A 23,576-nucleotide genomic window follows, 5' to 3' on the forward strand; every position below is an offset into this window, starting at 1 on the left:
AGTATGTCTTTGCTGAGAAAGTCTAAAAAGATAATTCTAAACTAATCTAACCATAGACAAAAGGGCATGCTTGCACATTTAAAAGAAGGTAAAGAAACATAGAATCATTTTTCCTGTAACACAGACTAAATAAGAAAAAAAGCAATATATACTTGAAACAAGTCTAATCATCTAACACATGAGACTGGAAACTAGCTTGTAATGTTCAAAACAAGATGGACAAGATAATCTGGCTAAATTTAAGACAATAAATCTTGTTAAGCTACAAGAAATTTGCAGTGTGGCACCAAAAAAGGTTCTTCTATGGCATCAGTCTAAAGAATCACTTTTGGTTCCAGTTGGCACCTTTATTTTTCTGAGTGTATATGAAGCTAAAATTTCACAGCAATCATTATGCATGTTCACATTTTCTACCATAAAGCTTTCATGCACATAAGACGCAGATGAGCAGAGCCGAAGACGTGATTGCTCTTAAATGGAATGATGCAGGTGGATGTCTCAGACTTTAGTTATTAGACCCCAAAATATGTGAGATGTGGAACACACGCACAGACCAGTTGGATTCAATGCTTGAGATTTTAATCATGAAGACGAAAAAGAAAAGTTCATTCTGGAGAATAAAGATTTACTAAAAGCATTCTTTCCATTGCACATTCAGTTTGCTCCTGTTGAAAGAGAAAACCACTTTATGTCACTTGTCGTGTCGTTCCTTATATAGCGTTACAGCAAAGAAAAAGAAGTAAAGATGTAAAATGGGATTTTTCAAGGGGGATATATGAGATCATTTGCTTCTTTGTCCAGTGAACCATACCATCATGCCAGGAATTATCTTCTTTTCCAGACGCAGACATATGGGTATCGGTAGTGACAGTAGATATCGTTCATGCACTTGTGTCCTTTAAGCACCAAAAACCAACATTAAGTGAAATCATGATAACATGAACACATACTTATTTGTACTGAGGATAAGATTTCGTTTTTTATGACAGCAAACCACCTTTTGACTATAGTTTCACAACATATATAAATACATAAATATATAGATATCATTTGATATATACATATATATTCATATTTAATGAAATACCACAATGTTTTGTTATGTAATATTAACTGAAAGATACTGTTATTTTGAACTGAAACAACCAGTGTAAGTATTTGACACACCAAACAAGTCTGGATACCCCCAACATCAGCATTACACTTTATTCATATACTTACTTGACCAGTTCATGTGCATGCAGTGCTCACTGCGGCGAGCATTGTTAGGCTCTCCGCGGCGAGCATTGTTAGGCTCTCTGCGACACCAGTACGTAAAACTGAAAGGAGTTCCATCGATCCAAAATCAATGATGCTCCTATAAAACAGAACAAAATGGACAATAATGCATTTAAAACTATGTACATAAATAGAAAATTATCAAAGTAAAATGCTTGATATGCAAGCCTTTGTTTCATGATCAGTAATATACCTTCTGAGCATCAGAGCCTCCAAGCCATGTAATTGGGTAACTGTGAGTGGCACGATATATGACCCTTTGAATCACCCGGTACTCTCTGAGGTTGCGTACAGATGCCAGGTTTGCATGCATAGACTGACAGTGTCTCTGTAGTGCAGATCAACAGACACCAGAAATTTCAAAGAAAAAAAAAGCGATTTAACCAAGCTGGACTTTATAAAATATTAAAGGGAATTAACAGAGATGGGACAAATGAAAAAATCCAAATCACTGTTTTTACCTGAGCATGAGCCCAATCCAAACGATAGGGAAAATAGCGGTAGTATCTGTTGCCATACTTATACCAACCCCGATACTTGTACCAATACCATCTCTTCTCAACAAGATGTTCTTCTGATGACAAGGAAATAATACTTGAGTAAAAGTAATTAAGGATTTTAAAGTGTACATATTTGTTGGTGTATTTTAACATATTGGTTATATGTAACATTTCTGGAAATATTTTCTCTCCAGGGCCTCAAAACAACTTTGTGCTGAAGATTTAACTGCACATAAGCAGGATATTGATGTGATGCTCTTCTGTTCAGCGTCACAGAAATGGGATTAATTTCAGTGAAAATCCTGAAAATGTTGACCAACCTGATGGCTTTGCCTCTGTCCCACCATCTTCTGGAAGAGCAGGACAAAGTAAAACATTTAACCGTCAAAGTTGACAATTATATTCATACTGTTATTTGTATGATTAGTTCACACATACAGTGGGGCAAAAAAGTATTTAGTCAGTCACCGATTGTGCAAGTTCCCCCACTTAAAATGATGACAGAGGTCAGTAATTTGCACCAGAGGTACACTTCAACTGTGAGAGACAGAATGTGAAAAAAAAAATCCATGAATTCACATGGTAGGATTTGTAAAGAATTTATTCGTAAATCAGGGTGGAAAATAAGTATTTGGTCACCTCAAACAAGGAAAATCTCTGGCTCTCACAGACCTGTAACGTCTTCTGTAAGAAGCTTTTCTGTCCCCCACTCGTTACCTGTATGAATGGCACCTGTTTGAACTCATCATCTGTATAAAAGACACCTGTCCACAGCCTCAAACAGTCAGACTCCAAACCAGAGGCGGAGCCAGACATTTGAAACACCCGGGGCTTAGCCCTAAAGGGTAGTATGCATGTGGAATTATTATTTTAGAAATGACTGAAAGATTAATAGGCTCTGTTTTGAGTTTTGTTCAAAAAAAGAATGACTTCATATAGGAAAAAATATATCACATATGCAGGACACCATCAACTAGTTTTTTAATTAAGCAGCAAGGCAGAACAAAGTCGGGGCTGTATCAAGACACGAGGACTAAACCCCAATTCAACCAGACCCAGAACTGATCTGGAATTAAAACAGGACTACAACAGTTCAAAATCAGGACTACTGAGGACTTAACCAAGACAGAACCAGAATCAGAACTAGATGATAGCACTAAAAATCATCATAGACCTGCACTACACTTATTTTTTAATTCTACCAAAGTACACTATTTAGATTGAGAAAAGTTTATATAATTATTTGGCCTTGTTGTGCAAACAAGCCTGCATAACTTAATAAATATAGAATTTGAAAAATAACGAACCTAAAAAGAAACACTAGGTACGAGATACATGAGTACCTATGATACGGTGATACTTTTGGTAAACGACCATTTGACTAACATGTGTGTCTCACCTGCTCTTGTTCCACCTCTGTTCTGTCCTCATTCTCCTCTCTCACCCTCTCTGTTCCTCTCTCTCCCTCTTTGTGCTGACAATCATCAAATATACAGATATTTACAAAATCTTCAGATAAAAACACAAACACTTTTTTAATTGTAACATCAAATCAGACTAAATGTTTATTTTTTTTAGATTGATAAATATAAAAAACACATTTGTTAACTTTAAGAGTAAAGAGAGAAACTGTCTGTATTTCTTAATTGCAAATGGCACCAAATTGTATTCAAAATTGAGCCACACTTATGGAGCTCCACAGTTCTTTTCCTGGTCTTTTGGTTGACATCTCTTGATGTTCCCATGTCACAGAAACAGGCTCTGTGTTTTGCCTTATATGCATCCACAGCTGTGCCACCAGTTTACTCACATGGACTCTACTAACCTATCAGAAGCTTCTTCAGCTCAGAATGGAATCGTCTGGAGTTTCTTATTAATTAACAATAAACTTAGTGTATATGTACTCCTAAATTTGATGAAAGTGATAAAAATAGGCAGGTCTGTCTCTCTTTATTCTGACATTTAACTAATTCAAAAGATATTTCAATATTTATCCAAAACAAAACAAGTTTACTCTAAATTGATGTTGTACAGTAAAAATGTTTTATGTTTTCTCCCTAAAGTGTATGTAAATATCTGGTTACAAATGTGAATATCCTGCTGTGTACTGAAATCCCTCTTGTTTTTCATAGAAATATACTGAACAACATACAAAGCATAATATATAAAATAACATTTACCTGAGTTTTTTCTTTGAAAGAGCCCTCTAATGTCCATTCTTATATTTCAGTACATAACTGAAACGGATTTAGTCGGGGAGGGTAAGAACTGAAAATATGAAATAAACACACGTAAGATAAGACTCTATAAAAAAAAAAAAAGCATTTGTTCAGCTTTTCATTTCACCATTTGTTGATTCACTTGAAGAGCAAGTAACGTAATATTGGTCAAGTGATCAGTTTCATATCAATCTTTCGTGATACACCGTCATATTTACATTATTTGTACGGTACGAATGATTTGCTTTGGTACCTGCTCAAACTTAAGCTCTCCTTAGTATGGCTGGCTCCGTTTCTCCAACAGCGCACTCACAGGCAGCAGCTGCCCCGCCCTCTCGCTCAGTCGCTTAGTGCCTGAGCTCAGATCATACCAATATCAGGGGGGATTCACGCACAGTCGTAAATTCCCACAGTGTGCACTATGTGCTTCGAATATTGTGTGTACTTTTTGTTTTATACAGTTGTCAGCCAGGCATCTAACTATGAAAAAAATTACACTCCAAAAGACCCCGGGCTTCTGACAAAACAACCCGGGCTTAAGCCCAGTAAGCCACCCCCAGGCTCCGCCCCTGCTCCAAACTCCGCCATGGCCAAGACCAAAGAGCTTTTGAAGGGCACCAGGAAAAGTATTGTAGACCTGCACCAGACTGGGAAGAGTGAATCTACAATAGGCAAGCAGCTTGGTGTGAAAAAATCAACTGTGGGAGCAATCATCAGAAAATGGAAGACATACAAGACCACTGATAATCTCCCTCGATCTGGGGCTCCACGCAAGATCTCATCCCGTGGGGTCAAAATGATCATGAGAACGGTGAGCAAAGATCCCAGAACCACACGGGGGGACCTGGTGAATGACCTGCAGAGAGCTGGGACCAAAGTAACAAAGGTCACCATCAGTAACACACTAAAACGGCAGGGAATCAAATCCCGCAGTGCCAGACGTGTTCCGCTGCTGAAGCCAGTGCATGTCCAGGCCCGTCTGAAGTTTGCCAGAGAGCACATGGATGATACAGCAGAGGATTGGGAGAATGTCATGTGGTCAGATGAAACCAAAGTAGAACTTTTTGGTATAAACTCAACTCGTCGTGTTTGGAGGAAGAAGAATACTGAGTTGCATCCCAAGAACACCATACCTACTGTGAAGCATGGGGGTGGAAACATCATGCTATGGGGCTGTTTTTCTGCCAAGGGGACAGGACGACTGATCCGTGTTAAGGACAGAATGAATGGGGCCATGTATCGTGAGATTTTGAGCCAAAACCTCCTTCCATCAGTGAGAACTTTGAAGATGAAACGAGGCTGGGTCTTCCAACATGACAATGATCCAAAACACACCGCCCGGGCAACAAAGGAGTGGCTCCGTAAGAAGCATTTGAAAGTCCTGGAGTGGCCTAGCCAGTCTCCAGACCTCAACCCCATAGAAAATCTGTGGCGGGAGTTGAAAGTCCGTGTTGCTCGGCGACAGCCCCAAAACATCACTGCTCTCGAGAAGATCTGCATGGAGGAATGGGCCAAAATACCAGCTACTGTGTGTGCAAACCTGGTAAAGACCTATAGTAAACGTTTGACCTCTGTTATTGCCAACAAAGGTTATGTTACAAAGTATTGAGTTGTATTTTTGTTATTGACCGAATACTTATTTTCCACCCTGATTTACGAATAAATTCTTTACAAATCCTACCATGTGAATTCATGGATTTTTTTTTTTCACATTCTGTCTCTCACAGTTGAAGTGTACCTCTGGTGCAAATTACTGACCTCTGTCATCATTTTAGGTGGAGGAACTTGCACAATCGGTGGCTGACTAAATACTTTTTTGCCCCACTGTATGTTACATGTTGGGAATGGGAATGCTCCGGTCTTTCAGATTTGGGTCCACAATAATCAGCTCCCACAGCAACACTTGACAGATACTTGTTCATCAGTGTTATTTTCAGTCTTTCTTTAAGTTTTACTTTTATTTAAAAATAAACTCCATCAATACTTTGTACCTCAAGTTCTTATGAGAGAAATGTCATTAAATTTATTGCAGTATGAGACAGTTTTCTAACTAATGTAATTTAATTTAATTGGTTTATTTTTTTTAAAGCTGTACAATTATGTTTTTCATTTTTGCAGGGTTTTAACGATGAAGGAGAAATTAAAGTTAAATAATGATCAGGAATTCAAAAATATTGCACATGGTAGACACAATTGGGCATACTGGGTTAGGCAGTAAACCATACACCTTGTGAAATAATGTTTGAACTTCAGTTCTGAAAGATTTTCCTTCTTCAGAATATGAGTAAGGCTGTTGGCTAATTGATGATACCATGATAATGTCTTTATCTGCCAGTCACAGGCTTAGATGTGCACTTTTTTTTTCAACCTAGTTTGACTTTTGAGAACAGTAAATACTTTAAATATAACCTGTTTACACAAAAGTTGATTACATATCCTTACGTGACCAAACTGTACACAAAACAACATGTTCTAAAAGAAAAAATGACCTTTAAATATTTTTAAATTTGATGCTTTCATAAATGTGTATGTATGTGTTTCATTTTATTTTTCTTTATTTATTTTCCCTTAGGTCTGGAAATGTAAGTATAGTTTGGTGCTTGTGTTTTCCTACATGAAATAGTTTGGGGATTTTGACCTAAAGGTCAAATGGAAGAAGAGCTGTAGAACGGTTTGAACAGAACCAGGAAATATTTATGTTTTAGCAAGGTTAGTGAGGTTTTAACAAACACTGATGTGTTTTGAAATTCACAAGGCTTGTGAAATAATCAGTGTTGGGACTAACGCGTTATTAAGTAACGCGTTACAGTAACTACGTTATTATTGTGGTAACGAGCACGGTAACTAGTTATTATGCCAAAATCAGGAACACGTTAGTCGTTACTGGGATTTAGATAGGGTCGTTACTCGTTACTTCGTGTGGTGGCTATCGCGGAGCTTCCACAGATTCAGTAACATTAGCAAGTGGTGGAGGCCAGCAGGTGGAGGAGGGAGGAGAGACCCGAGGCGGCCCCCGGTCCGAGTGTGAACTGAACTTCAGGTAAGAAGTTATGACCTGCAGTCTCTCTGGGTCAGATATGAACCAAGTTTAGGTGGAGTTTATTTTCGTTATTCTGACTTTTTCCGTACTGCGTGCTAGCTAGCATGACGGAGTTTCTATACAGCTGGGTGGTGCTATGAAGTTAATGATGTTGAACTTTATTTTGTTCATAAGTTATTAGAGTTGCCAACCGTCCCTTCTGGTATTCAGAGAAAATATTACGCGTTTCTTATTGAGGTGAAAAGGAACAGTTTGTCCCGTAATTCAGCTACAATGAAAAAGGCACAAAGCTGGAGTTATTCTGTGTCTTTGCTGCACAGCTGCCTCTTCTTCTCTCATTCTCCCCTCCCTCTCCCGTTTCTGCTTCAATCATGAAAACTGATCAATGATCAGCTGATCGGCTCTCTTGTTTGTTTATCGCTCACTTTGCGCCGAAAGAGGAAACCAGCTGGTGTCGCGCTAGACAACAGCAGCACGTTTAAGCTCGATCAGCTGTTGTTAGAATTTATTTAATATTAATTTCTAGTATCAGCTGATGTTTGCTGGAGCCACAGCTGTAAAGCTGCTGGTCATGATATGGTTTGGTTATCTGGTGAGAGGGAAACATGAAGATGAAACCAGGAGATGTCCTTACTGAATCATCAGAACTGAACAGGTGATGGAGAAACAGGTTTACCTTTTAGGTGACATGAATGAGTTGAAGTTATGAACTGTTTCTGAGAGACAAATAACACCAGGATCCTTTTTTAGGTAGCTGACAGCTGGTAACTGTGCAGGGGTGGAAGGAAAGGAAATGTTTTGTTGGTTTCAGGCTTTTAAGGATGAAGGACAAAGTAAAGTTCAGCTACCGATCGTGGTTCAAGAGTTGGGAGTTCACCTTGTAATCGGAAGGTTGCCGGTTCGAGCCCCGGCTTGGGCAGTCTCGGTCGTTGTGTCCTTGGGCAAGACACTTCACCCGTTGCCTACTGGTGGTGGTCGGAGGGCCCGGTGGCGCCAGTGTTCGGCAGCCTCGCCTCTGTCAGTGCGCCCCAGGGTGGCTGTGGCTACAATGTAGCTTGCCATCACCAGTGTGTGAATGGGTGGATGACTGGATATGTAAAGCGCTTTGGGGTCCTTAGGGAATAGTAAAGTATATAAATACAGGCCGTTTACCATTTTAAAGTTCAGTGCTGATCAGGCACTCACATATGTTCACGTGGTGGACACAATTGAATATAGTGAGTTAAAGATTAAATTATACGTCTTGTGAAATAATGTTTGAACTTTATCTTTGAAAGACGTTCCTTCTTCAGAATTCTACTAAGGCTGCCGGCTAATTGATAATAGCATGATAAAGAGTTTATGTGCAGGTCACAGACTTAAATATGCTCTTCTAGTAAAAATACCTTAAATATAATTCTTTTCAATGAAATTATGTATCCTGACCCCAAAGTGACCCCAAATATACAAAATAATCAATATGGTCTAAAAAACGAAGCAAGGTTATTGAGGTTTTAGTAAACATTGATATGTCTTGAAATTCAGATAAAGCGAAATAATGTCTGAACTTCAAACACTGTTTCAAAAGCTGTCACTTCTGTAACAGCTAGGGCTGATGATTAATACTGATAATAACCGTGATAATGAGTTTATCTACAATTTAGACTTGGACATCCTCTTCTTGGTTATCTGTTTTCGTTGTATGGTTAAGAAAACATAAGACAAATGAAAGATCCACCAAGCATCAGACATTCATGGTCATTGTTTTCTGAACTGAAACAGGTGGTCCAGTCTTAAAAGATTACTTAAATGCCTATATGACCCATGTAGGATTTACTGATAGGGGACCACTCATAAGTAGCTGATTTTTACTGATCATCTCTGAATCTTGTTTTATTATTGTTTTTATTTCCAATACAACACTAAAAAAGAGACAGGACTGGCATATTAGGAATATTGTTGGTGGATACCCACATAGTGAGAGAGTTGAAGAGTGAGTTGTTTGGGACTATTGTCTATGGCATTAACTGCCCTACACTGAAAAAAAGGGATTGGCCAGCTCTTGGATTTACATAAGCATCTTGCGTGTATTTAACACAATTGCCTCATGCTTTAAAGTTAAGTGTAACTATATAGTGTAGAAACTACATGATATGCAGAGAGGGTAGATTAAATTGTTCATATCATGTTCAAGTGAAGTAAGTCAATAATATAGCAATGTTAAATCCTGCGACACTGCACGGGTTTCAGACTCGCGCTCTTTAGATCGTGGTTTCAGGAAGGCATCCATCTCAGTCAAGTCGAGCAGCCACCTCTACTTTTTTTGGTATACCAAAAAAAGTAAATTGGGTGGTTGTTACATTAAAAAAGTCTAACTTGTAATTTGAACACAATAATTTCATGTTTCTATGAACATAATTAAATCATGTAGGATTTGCATGGAATTCAAACACTTAATTTGTTCTTGTTGAGACGACCTGATACAATCTAGTAAGAGTGGTTAGTTGCTGAACTCATGAAATTCACAAGATCGCACAAGATTTCAAACTGCAGGAATATCAGTGGAGTTATGAGAGGCAGAGAACTACACACGCACCACGTGCATGCTATTGCTATTTATTGTGGATTAACCTGGCAAGGACAAAAACAAAACAATTCTGCATCAAATACAGGAAATCATAGTTTTCCTGTGTTTCCTAGATTGTTGGCATGGTGGTTAGTGCTGTTGCTTCACAGTAAGAAGGTCCTGGGTTCAAATCCACATTCTGGCTAGCTTGCAGCAGCTTCCCTCTGGGTATTCTGGTTTCCTCCCACAGTTAAAAGTCATGCAGTTATTAGAGTTAGGGTTAACTGGTGATTCTAAATTACCTGTGAATATAAGTGTAAATGGTTGTTTGTTTCTATGTGATAGACTGGTGAGGTGTCCAGGGTGTACCCTGCCTCGTAACCTGTTATTTCCCAGCCCTCCTGAAACCCGGAGGATGGTAGTCATTGTAAATCCATTCAATTTTTATGGTAACAAGGATCTAGACTTTGTTGAACATTATGTAATATGAAGACAACATGTAGTATTTAAGTGAGCAAGTAGTATTGGGGTAAAAGTTATTGAATAGTGTTGAAATAAAATGACAAAATTGTGAAGGATTAAAATATTCCAAGAGCTCAACTTACTTCATCTGAACATGTTTCAATCGCGTTTTAGGAACACAAAATGCACAGGTTTATTGAATATGAAAAAGTTGTGTTGATTTAACTCAGTTGTTTAATTTTCTGCCAAAGCAAAACATTTGTGTGCAACAAATGTCCATTATTGAATCAAGTAAATCCAACATGGCCTTTTTTTCAGTGTATTACAATACCTTCTCAATAAACCGTGGTAAGAGCAAAACGTCTGGCACTTAAGAGTCTATGCGAATCTTACACTGGTGTCAGATTTTTAAAAAAGCGAGAGAGCTATTGCTAGTGACATTACTTGCTGGTTGGAGACACAAGACCCAATGATGTTGCCGGACACGATTAAGAGAGAGGGTTCAGGAGACAGTCAGCCACGTTCACCTGCATAGAATGAAGGAAATGGTCTCTGAATTCTCTCCAGCTTTAACTAGATGTTAGAACTTCCAGCGGGACGGAGTTGATGTCACGTGGTACCCCGTCACATGGTACCCCGTCACGTGATGTAAACAAACATGGCAGTGCACTGGGCAGCTTGCTGTCCCGGTGACTGTCCTGGTAACTAGACCGGGACGTAACGCACACCGCCTGGTGGAGAGGTTTAATAGGACACTGGCCAAGCAGCTAGCCATCCTTACCTCAGAACACCAGTGGGGCTTCCATCTTTCCCTCACCCTCATGGCCTACAGGTCAGCAGTCTAAGACTCCACCAAATGCACACCTGCCCTGTTTAGGGAGAGAGCTGAGTATCCCTGCCAGGCTGGCTTTCGTCAAGCCCCCTGACACACTGGAGGCACCACCAGGCCTGGACTACTCGAGGAAGCTGCAGCTGGCAAAGGCAGGACTGCGCCAAAATAGAAATTCCAACAACACTACTAAGGGGAGGCCCTTCCATGATGGAGAGCTGGTGTGCGTCCAAAGAGAGGAAAAGGATGGGTTTTTTTTTTAAACTGGATAGCCACTCAATGGGGCCCTGCAGTGTCCTGGAATGAGTTGGGGAAGTGGTTTACAGGGTGCAGTTGCCTTCTAGAGGTGGAAAGTGGTGTTGCACAGAGACCGAATGGCCCCTTATAGAGGACATTCTCTTCCTCCTTTCCTTGAAGCATTTGTGCAAAGCCCCCATACCCCTCTACAGATGGACTTCCAGCAGGTGCTGCCTTCCCCTCCTTCAGGTTTTCCCCTCTAATCCATATAGCTATTTCTACCTCTCAGAGATTTAGGAGACCTAAGAGCCAACGCAGACTACACCCCCAGCTCAGAGAGTGTGTTTTCACTCGAGGACAAGAACTTATTGTTGGCGAGGCAGTGTAATGATCCTTAAGGTGATTTTATTGTGATGTGTTCACTATTTCTGTTGCACTGTCTCCACTGCATGAAAAAACATTGAGTTCATATATAGTTGTATATATGAACTTTGGCTGCTTATGTTTATAGGACCACCTTGTGTCTTCCTCTTATATATTATATTTTCCCTTGCTGTAAGAGCTCTGTAACACCGAAATTTCTCATCCATGGGATAATAAAGGATTATTCTATTCTATTCTAATGATAAAAACTCTTATGATGATTTGGAGAAAAAAACTGATATTGGCCTAAATTAATCTTAAACTGCTAAAACCCAAAAGGTATCTTTTTAGAAAATAAAACTTGGTGATCAGTCCTTCAGCAATCCAAAGGAAACATCCACTGACAAATGTGAACAGTTTAACTATTTCTTGAAAGCGGAAAAATGGAAGAAATACAAAAAAAGAATGACAAATTCCTTCACCTGTACTGAACCCTGAGCTGTCTGGTTTTTTTTTTTTTTAATATTTTAATTTTAAGAGATCACAGTTAAAGAATTACACAAGATAACATACCACCTGAATTCCTCCACCTGTCAAATCAACACCACTTCCACTGATTTGTGAAAGATGTACCTCTGATTGTTGGTCTGCAATTCCCCTATACTGTAAAATTTTCATTGCCTACTGCCTCTGTCTCAGTGTTTTAAAAATGCAATACTTAAACCTTTTCTAAAGAAAACTGCACTGGTGTCAGATTTTATGATTGATATACTATTAGGGACCCTAAAGCTCCCCTAAAATAGGGTGAAATATATTTTTCCCCCAAAATTAAAAAGTCATGCAACATCAACGGCCCCATCATGTGCCCAAATACTGATACTGCAAGTTATCATGCAGGTAAAGTAACAAACTATATATCTTCTACTTAATGGAACAGAAATCTAAGTGAAAATAATGTAGTAGAAATAGTGTTGCCAATGAGGCAATCAAACAGGCAGGTTCAAGACAGTATGAACTATGTAGTTGCAGACATGTCTATTCATTGTGATAGGTAAATATGCAGTTAAGCATTAAGCCAAATGCTTAATGCTGACTAATTTAATTCATAATTTGAATTAACACTAATTGGCCTTACTTCAGTCCTCTTTTGGGAGGACCCAGAAATAGTGATTATGTTGCCAGTCTAGATAGGAGCCAGGAACTGGAGCCATGATATTACATGTGCCTGGATAGTTAAAATATATATTTCAGAAACAGGAGCTCACAAGGAGCTGTATTGTACTATACTGGTATTTGGGATGAAAAAATGCCCCTGCAACATTTCAGGGGTTAATGACCACTGTCCTTGGTAATGTTCCAAACAGTAACACCAAACTGTACCTTAGGAAAGAGTCTTGTTGTGGCCAGGTTCGTCCAATTGATGCTTAGGTCTTTGAAAACATTGAGGACAGATGTGTGTGGAAAACCTAAGAGAAAATTAAAGAAATTAAAGTTCATTATAGTTACATAAATTCCAAGATTGCAAATTTATGTAAATGTGTTCGAATCTGAGGTTCAACTGTTTTATCGCTGTGGTGTATAAAAACCAACTGTTTATCTTAAACAAAGTTACTGTGACTCTCTGCATGGCCTGTAGGTAAACTTTAAATAAAAAACTGCAAATATCTGGTCAGGAGCCTTTTTGTCAGTTCCTGCTGCCAACATTTTGGCACTCAGCACCCTCCATACTATGACTCCAACATGATTTCTTTTTAACTCTGTTACATAGCAGTACTTTTTTCCTGTGTTTGCAAAATATATTCAATATCATTTTTTTTCCAATTTCCCCTCACCCAGTTATTTTTAGCACAAACAGACAACTACATGCAGATCATTTTATTATTCAGAATATATTTTCGTATTCATCATATTGGTTAGACTGATATACTAATTAAAGTATTGAGTGTGATTAGTATTATTATTACACATCATATTTAATTATACTTTTGATTAAAATCAGAGATAATTTAATTATGAGCAAAAACACATGTAGATAAACTCTGTTTTAACACTCAGCATCACATTACCCATAAAAAGTATGGATGGCATACTTTAATTTCATTTTTAGATAAAGATGAGTTAGGGCAGTGGTTCCCAAACTTTTTTTGCTAGGCCCCCTTTTTTTACCCAATTCATACAGGGCCCCCCTGCAATAGCTCTGCTTCTCTAATTTAAAGTAAAGTAATTCAAAATAATACCACAGTTGTGGTACTAGGAGGATGAGGGGTAGCACTGGCAGCCGCCAGTATTTTTATTGACTAGGGAGTTTAGAGAAATGGGGATTTTATATTGGTTGTTCTCTGTGTGCAGAGTAATTACTCAATATCATCCCCCATGCTAACGCTAACCTCAAAACTGTGGGATGGTTCTTTATGTCCTCATGGGCAAAACCTTAGAATTGAAATAAGGAGTACATTCTGTTTCACATGATCGTATGGAAGGAATGGAGTCACCTTAGACAAGCTTACTTGCTTCTAGTCGCCACTATTTTATGCGCAGAATTAGAGTAAAATCCTTTATTCCCTCGACTATTGTTTCTTGATCTGTGCTTTGACAGGCAACAGTGTTTTTGATTGGTGTTTAAAAATTGCAGGTTGTATAAGTTACCCCCTCTAACTGCGTGTTTGTGAACTTTGGGAGGAAGCTGGAGTACTAAGACAGAACATGCAAACACCACACACATTATCTGTGTCAGGTGGTGGATTTGAAAGTGGTGAGGCAACAGTGCCAAGCACTGCACCACCATAGTTAGTGAGATCAGGTTGATTGGTTAGGCAAGGCAAGGCAAGTTTATTTGTATAGCACAATTCAACAACAAGGTGATTCAAAGTGCTTTACAGAGACATTAGAAACAAGAACAAATAAAAAGCATGATTTAAAATTGATTAAAACAAGCAAATAAACTAACTAACTAATTAACAAACAAACAAACAAAACAGTATATAAAATCAAAACAGATAAAATCAGAACAGTAGATAAAATCAGTAGTTAAATGTAAGTTTTGAAATTTAAGCTTAAAAGTGTGGATTTGGTGCTTTATTCAAATGCAGCTCAGAATAGGTGAGTCTTCAAGCTGGATTTAAATAAACTGAGTGTTTCAGCTGATCTGAGGCTTTCTGGGAGTTTGTTCCAGATATAAGGAGCATAAAAGCTGAATGCAGCTTCTCCGTGTCTGGTTCTGACTCTGGGAACTGATAAAAGACCGGATCCAGATGACCTGAGGGATCTGGAAGGTTCATACTGGGTCAGGAGGTCACTGATGTATTTTGGTCCTAAACCATTCAGAGCTTTATAGACCAGCATCAGAACTTTAAAGTCTATCCTCTGACGGACAGGCAGCCAGTGTAAAGACCTCAGAGCTGGACTGATGTGGTCCACTTTTTTGGTCTTAGTGAGGACTCGAGCAGCAGAGTTCTGAATGAGCTGTAGTTGTCTGACTGATTTTTTAGGTAGACCTGTAAAGATGCTGTTACAGTAATCAAGCATACTAAAGATGAATGCATGGACTAGTTTTTCCAGGTCCTGTTGAGACATCAGATCTTTGATCCTTGAAATATTCTTGAGGTGATAGTAAGCTGACTTTGTAATTGTCTTAATGTGTTTTTCTAAGTTTAGGTCTGCATCCATCACTACACCCAAATTTCTCGCCTGGTTTGTGGTTTTTAGATGTATAGATTGAAGTTCTCTGGTGACCTGTAGTCGTTTTTCTTTGGCGCCAAAGACTATTACCTCAGTTTTGTTTTTGTTTAGCTGGAGAAAATTGTGGCACAACCAGTCATTGATTTCCTCAATGCATTTACCAAGAGCCTGTACAGGGCCTCGGTCTCCTGGTGACATTGTGATATATATTTGTGTGTCATCTGCATAGCTGTGATAGTTTATTTTGTTGTTCTTTATAATCTGTGCCAGTGGGAGCATGTAAATGTTAAACAGAAGGGGTCCCAAGATGGAACCTTGGGGAACTCCACATGTGATACTTGTCTGCTCAGATGTGAAGTTACCTATTGATACAAAGTATTTCCTGTTTTCTAAGTATGTTTTGAACCAGTTTAGTACAGTTCCTGAAAGACCTGTCCAGTTCTCCAGTCGTTTGAGTAATATGTTGTGGTCAACTGTATCAAATGCTGCACTGAGATCCAGTAAAACTAGGACTGACATTTTTCCACTGTCTGTATTCAGACATATGTCATTAAAAACTTTGGTCAAAGCGGTTTCAGTGCTGTGGTTCTGTCTAAAACCTGACTGGAAGGCATCGTAGCAATTATTCTGTTTTAAGAAGTAACTGAGCTGTTGAGAAACTGCTTTTTCAATGATCTTACTTAAAAATGGGAAATTTGAGATCGGCCTGTAGTTGTTCATTTGTGTCTTGTCAAGATTGTCCTTTTTCAGTATAGGTTTGATTACAGCAGTTTTTAGTGATTCTGGAAACACACCTGATAATAAAGAAAAGTTGACGATCTGTAACAGGTCTGACTCTAAAGTCTTTGAGACGTTTTTGAAAAAACTTGTTGGCAGGACATCTAAACAGCAGGAGGAGGAGTTCAGTTGACCTAAGATGTCCTCCAGGTCTTTGCTGTTAATAGGTTGAAACTGTTTCATGGTGTTTAAACAGTTTTTTGGTGGACACAGTACATATCCTGGATCTGCTGTTGATGAACCAATTGCTTGTCTAATTTTTTGGATTTTTTCTGTGAAGAATTTGGCAAAGTCATTGCAGGCCATGGTCGAATGAAGTTCAGCTGCCACTGACACAGGAGGGTTTGTTAGCCTGTCAACTGTAGAAAATAAGACCCGAGCATTATGGCTGTTTTTAGTGATGATGTCAGAGAAGTAGGACCTCCTTGCATTCCTCAGTTGTAAATTATAATTGTGAAGTTTCTCTTTATAAATGTCATAATGAACCTGGAGGTTTGTTTTTCTCCATCTACGCTCAGCTTTCCTACACTCTCTTTTTTTCATTTTGCACCAGTGTGGAGTTTCTCCATGGAGACTTTTTCCTTCCAGAGATAACCTTCACCTTAATGGGAGCAATAGCGTCCATTACATTTAACATGTTAGCATTGAAGCTATTGACGAGCTCATTGACTGACCCTCTGGACAGGTCAGGTGTTAATGGGAAGACCTGGTTAAAAATTGCAGTACTGTGTTCAGTTATACACCGTTTTGTGATCACTGTTGTTGATATATTTTTTGTGGGCTGAGATTTTACTTTCAAAGAAAACACAGTAATGATCAGACAGGCCCACATCAGACACAGTAACCTTTGAAATGCTCAGGCCTTTGGAGATCAGTAGGTCAAGAGTGTGTCCTCCATTATGTGTGGCCTCTGTTACATGCTGAGTCAGCCCAAAGTTGCCCAGAGTGTTACTCAGGTCTTTAGTCCCTTTGTCCTGAGGGTTGTCCACATGGATGTTAAAATCCCCAACAATAATTACACAGTCAAAGTCAACACAGATCACAGACAGCAGTTCACTGAGGTCATTAAAAAAGTCTGTGCAGTATTTGGGAGGCCTGTAAACATTAAGAAACACAACTTTGGATGGGGCCTTCAGCTGTAAAGCCACATATTCAAAAGACTGAAAACTTCCAGGAGATAGCTGCTTACATTGAAATGATTAATTAAATAAGACAGCAACCCCCCCCCCCCTCCTCTCCTGCTCACCCTGGCCTCACTGATAGTATCACATTCAATTCAAAATCCTGCTGCTCACCTTCCGAATTATTAACAATATATCTTCAAGCTACCTCATTGAGCTACTTAGATTACAGGGAGTGCAGAATTATTAGGCAAGTTGTATTTTTGAGGAATAATGTTATTATTGAACAACAACCATGTTCTCAATGAACCCAAAAAACTCATTAATATCAAAGCTGAATGTTTTTGGAAGTAGTTTTTAGTTTGTTTTTAGTTTTAGCTATTTTAGGGGGATATCTGTGTGTGCAGGTGACTATTACTGTGCATAATTATTAGGCAACTTAACAAAAAACAAATATATACCCATTTCAATTATTTATTTTTACCAGTGACACCAATATAACATCTCCACATTCACAAATATACATTTCTGACATTCAAAAACAAAACAAAAACAAATCAGCGACCAATATAGCCACCTTTCTTTGCAAGGACACTCAAAAGCCTGCCATCCATGGATTCTGTCAGTGTTTTGATCTGTTCACCATCAACATTGCGTGCAGCAGCAACCACAACCTCCCAGACACTGTTCAGAGAGGTGTACTGTTTTCCCTCCTTGTAAATCTCACATTTGATGATGGACCACAGGTTCTCAATGGGGTTCAGATCAGGTGAACAAGGTGGCCATGTCATTAGTTTTTCTTCTTTTATACCCTGTCTTGCCAGCCACGCTGTGGAGTACTTGGACGCGTGTGATGGAGCATTGTCCTGCATGAAAATCATATTTTTCTTGAAGGATGCAGACTTCTTCCTGTACCACTGCTTGAAGAAGGTGTCTTCCAGAAACTGGCAGTAGGACTGGGACTGGGAGCCTGATAGAGCGAAGGACACTGTCTCCGCTCAACTATGGACACGCACACACATACACTTACACTGATAGGCACTCACTCATCTCCCCTCCCTTTCCAACGCCTTCGATGCTTGTTTCCGGCGAGGGAACACGGCGGGTCTGTGTGCCGCGCTGGAATGATAGCGCTGTGCATGGTGGCTGCTGTGTTTCTTCGGATTACTCCTCACCCCCCACCCACCCCTGTGGCTTGTCATGTCTTCACAGTGTTGTGCTGTGGACATTTGTGCTTTTTTGTGCAAAGGAGTTTTTTTGTTTCCTGTTCTCATGCTGTCCTACCATGGAAGCACAGCATGAGTAGGGGTCTCTTTTTTCCTCTTGTACTCTCCCCACTGTAGTGTACATTTCAATGTCTTTTCTCTGATTCTACCAATCTCCGACCTGTATCCCCATGTAATGTTTGTGCTATATGTGTAAGGTCGGGGGGGGGGGGGTCCCATTTCACTGCAGGGGGGTCCCATTTCACTGCAGGGCAACCTGCATGTGACGAATAAAGCTTTGATTGATTGATTGATTGATTGAGTTGAGCTTGACTCCATCCTCAACCCGAAAAGGCCCCACAAGCTCATCTTTGATGATACCAGCCCAAACCAGTACTCCACCTCCACCTTGCTGGCGTCTGAGTCGGACTGGAGCTCTCTGCCCTTTACCAATCCAGCCACGGGCCCATCCATCTGGCCCATCAAGACTCACTCTCATTTCATCAGTCCATAAAACCTTAGAAAAACCAGTCTTGAGATATTTCTTGGCCCAGTCTTGACGTTTCAGCTTGTGTGTCTTGTTCAGTGGTGGTTGTCTTTCAGCCTTTCTTACCTTGGCCATGTCTCTGAGTATTGCACACCTTGTGCTTTTGGGCACTCCAGTTTTGTTGCAGCTCTGAAATATGGCCAAACTGGTGGCAAGTGGCATCTTGGCAGCTGCATGCTTGACTTTTCTCAGTTCATGGGCAGTTATTTTGCGCCTTGGTTTTTCCACACGCTTCTTGCGACCCTGTTGACTATTTTGAATGAAACGCTTGATTGTTCGATGATCACGCTTCAGAAGCTTTGCAATTTTGAGACTGCTGCATCCCTCTGCAAGATATCTCACTATTTTTGACTTTTCTGAGCCTGTCAAGTCCTTCCTTTGACCCATTTTGCCAAAGGAAAGAACGTTGCCTAATAATTATGCACACCTGATATAGGGTGTTGATGTCATTAGACCACACCCCTTCTCATTACAGAGATGCACATCACCTAATATGCTTAATTGGTAGTAGGCTTTCGAGCCTATACAGCTTGGAGTAAGACAACATGCATGAAGAGGATGATGTGGACAAAATACTCATTTTCCTAATAATTCTGCACTCCCTGTAGATGGCACTGTTCATGTGATGGCATGCCACATCTGGCCCAATTGTGGTTTGGTTTTTTTATGGCCCAGGCTAATAGAAAACAGGTCTGGCATGGATCCGGCATCAAGCTGGCACTTCTGACTGACTGGTGTCATGGCGGGGTGTATGTCAACCAGATGTGGGCAAGGTCTGGCAATGATGGCACTATTTATGTTCCTATTTTCATACTTTAGTTAGAAGATCCAAATACCATGAGGCAATACTATACTGCTATGGTAGCGAACATTTCAAATGCATGTTTGACAGGTTTGTGAGTGTACACTTTATCCAAAACCTGGTGAGGTTACCCACATAGCAACATTGGTATGGCCCACACATGGGCCAGCACAAGGCCAGGTAGACACGCTTGTGGTCCTGTGAAAAAAGCTGAGGTTTTCTTGGTTGGATGGTCTAGAGCAGGGGTCTCAAACTCGCGGCCCACGGGCCACGTCACCTCTACTTGCGGCTCACATATTGACATGAAGAAATTTTTTTTAAAAATTATTATTCAAAAATTTGTTTCATATGAAGGCAATAGGCAGAGTGTTACAGGCATAGCCCTAAAGAATGTAGCCTCATAGGCAGTGTAGTCCGTGCTGCAGGCAGAATGGACTGCCATACCCATTATGTGTCTGTGAGCGCAAGGGAGGGAGAAAAAGGAGAGTCGAAAAGTACGAGCTGTCACCAACCAGAAACGGGAGCTGGAAGCATGTAAATATAATAATAACAACCACTGCAGCCAAGAAGAGAGCCTGACGAGCCCAATTGTAAGTAAGCTATTAAGACTCGACTGTACACTGTGTTCGTGTTTTCCTCCAAAACAATAAGTTCAGTTGGAGCAGCCTTTCAACACCTCTCTCTGTCTCTCGCTAGCAAAGTTGACCCAGACAGTAAAGCTATTTTTCGGCTATGAGCCTGACACGTAACCCAACATATTAGCCAGAGGTCCTTTTACTATGGTTCGGAGCCGCGGACCTGGCCGAGGTAACAAGAGAGTATAAACAAAAAGAAAACAATTTTCACTAACAGTCAAAAACGAATGTGTACACTTATGTCTGCATTTTTATTTAATTAAATACAAACAAAATCATAGCAGAAGTGCTGCCAGGTGTCTGGCCAGAAAGAGAGGACCAATTTGTTTATTTGGCAGTTCAATGAAAGGCTTCAGTTGGTTAAGAGTGAGAAAGAAAATTGCGTTAACATTTGCAGTTTTGTCTTGTTATTGTCATATGAAGGCTGTGTGCAGGCAGGGATGGTGCACCCAAAGTGCAGACTCACGGAAACAAAAGGAGAACTTAAATACAACTTTAATGCTGGATGGCAAAACTGAAAACTGGTTGCATAACAATACAAAACTAACCTAATCAGGCTAGCAGACAGACAGAACACACAGTAAAAGATGATGGTAGATCGTGACACTGACACAGAGAAACACAAGGCTAAAATACACAGAGGGAGCAATCAGGGAATGGGTAACAGGAGGGAAACACAGCTGGCCTAACAAAAATCAGGCCTAACCAGATGGGGGAAGCAAAACCAAATACATTAACATAAAACATGGACTTTCAAAGTAAAACAGGAAACATAACACAGAGACACAGACTTGACACGGGGATACAGCAGACAGGGGAGACAGTAACTATGGATCACAGTCAGAAAACCAGAACACTAAAACTCAAACAAAACCCACACAGAGAACCTAAACTAAAAATAATCCTATAACCCATAAGACAAAGCTAGAATATAATGAAATAAACAAAATCAAAGAACCAAAAACCCAAAACAGGGTCAACAACCCAGGGACCCTAACAATATTTGAAATTTGAAAAAGCAAACAAAACTGATTTCAGGAAATATTAGTGGGTGTTTTCTGTTTTGTTTTGTTTTTTTTCTGTACTACTTGAACACTAAAGTGGCCCTCCAATGAGATGACGGTGCCAGCAGTGGCCAGTGGCTCATTTTGAGTTTGAGACACCTGGTCTAGAGCATCCAGGAGTGAAAGACAATGATTTTAGAGAAGCAGCTTTGCTGCTCATCAATCGGGGGACAGTTTTAAGGCTATTTCCAAATAACCTAAAGTACAGAATTCTAAACTGAGAAATAAAAAATTGAAGATAGCGTGGACATTCCAAAAAATTCATCCAATATGAGACTGTGCAAAGATCAGAGACACTTCAAAAACGAACAAAACAAATAACTTGAAAGCTTCATCTTCGACACTGCAGGCCTCAGTTGGCAAATACACTGAATGGATTGTTTGGCAGAGTTGGCAGGAGAACAGTCCCTCTCTACAAAGGCTATAGCATCATGCCTTAGATTTGCAAAGTTGTATCTAAACGAACAATACGATTTCTGGAACAATGTCCATTGGACAGAAAAGAAAAATAATTGCGGGTGTCTGGCCATACTGCACAGCATGGTTGGTGAAACCAGCTCCAGGTCTGGGCAACAGCTTTCAGTCTGTAGATCAGATGGAAGAAACTGTAAAAAAAAAAAAAAAAAAAAAAAATGGAATAATTATGTTTTCTGTTATTAATTTTACAGGAAAAGAGTACGTAACAGTAACAACTTCTGTTTAATCACCTGGCAAAATATTTATTACATTTACAGATCAAACGGGACCCACAACAATTCAGAAGAGCAATTACATAAAGTAGGCAGGCGATGTAAATGTTCTTTTATGTCTTTAAGCTTAACCTAGAATTTACTTACAGGTGCATCCTCATTGAGAATACTGTATTAAAAACATGGTTAGCGACAAGACTGACATATATTCAAATAATGTTTGTGGAAATGCACAAAACAGTAATAAAGTAAGTCCAAAATCTTGTCGCATACACTCTTAATCTGGCATATCAGATCCAGAGCTTTGTGAACTGTGTGCTGGTTGAAGCCAGAAGCCTTGGCAGAACACAGGGACACAGGGAAGTGGTGAGCCTTCACTTCCACTTCCTCCTTAAGAATGACTTGGTGACTTTCTATATCTGACATGTGGCTCTAGTCTCAGCTGCGATGCATTTAAGCATCGCAGCTAATTTTGGGATGCTTTTGCATTTATGTTGAAAAAGAATCAACAACAAGAAATCAATTTTTCAAGTGTTATATGACATAAAGCAGCCATATCATACTTTCAAATATTGCCCAACTAAGTACTTTGGGTCTACCTAAAGTAAGGTTCTTTAATGTCCTCCGGAGAGGTTTTAGTTCTTTTCAAAGATTTGGTTCTTTTTGGTCTGCTCCCTTTGAAGAGCCAGCTGGCACAGCTCTCAAATGGCTCTTCATTTAGTATCTCTCAGCGCCTTCAAATACAAAGGATGCATGTGTGACATGCTTATTCAGTGTTTTCATAAATGTCTTACTTTTTGCATTTGCTACTGCTGGTAAGAATAGATATGGTGTTTAAAGATTGGACAAATGTTGTTAGCCATTTTCCATTTTGGAGGAGTAATTGGCTCCTTACCCAGTTTCTCATTAACACTTATCCGTTTGCCTTGGGTCATTTGTTTTGGAATAAATGCACCCATTTTCCTAAATGTACAATTATTGAATTGCTGAAGGCCAGTGTATACCTGCAGTTTTCGGCAAGACAATGGATACTATAGAAGTACTCAAAATGGGAAACTGCTCTAGGGTCAGTGGCTGGAGGAAAAGGGCAGATCTCCTCCAGCTGTATGGACGAGTGAGTGTATATGTTTATTGTTGACCCTGCTCTGATTGATATTTTCAGTTTGTACATTTTGCACTCAGTTTTGCAGTCTTTTTCCTTTCTGCAACAACAGAAGGACAATGTTTTTGAATTGCAGCCAGTTGTTCCTACTTTCTATTCTCTTAACTTTCTCCTAACGTGGCTGAATTTAAATCCAGGTCCCCAGCTCTCTGTGCTTACCTGGCCTCTACCACTACACTACCTGCATGGATTCTCCACAGAGCTGGCTCACCTCAACGGGAGTCGGCTCTTCTCACACGCTGCAACAACAGAATGGCACATCACTATTTTATGAACCCACATTGAACTTGAACTTGAAGTAAAGAAGTGGGGAGAAAAAATAAGAAGAAAAAGTGGGATCAACTGACACAGGCTGCATTCTGGTTGATGCACAAGCACTTACCAGAAAAGAAGAAAAGAAGACAGAGAAATGACACAATATTG

General features: G+C 39.7%; 1 pseudogene; it reads right to left on the reverse strand.

The window, feature by feature from the left end:
• Window positions 1–825: 825 nt before the first annotated feature.
• On the reverse strand, window positions 826–22,417 carry LOC147334527 (ladderlectin-like; annotated as a pseudogene).
• Window positions 22,418–23,576: the final 1,159 nt, after the last annotated feature.

The sequence above is a fragment of the Aulonocara sp. 'chitande type north' Nkhata Bay genome, linkage group LG3 (assembly GCF_057382095.1).
Source record: "Aulonocara sp. 'chitande type north' Nkhata Bay isolate Kocher_YH1m ecotype deep benthic linkage group LG3, A_spYH_male_GT1.1, whole genome shotgun sequence".
NCBI lineage: Eukaryota > Metazoa > Chordata > Actinopteri > Cichliformes > Cichlidae > Aulonocara > Aulonocara sp. 'chitande type north' Nkhata Bay.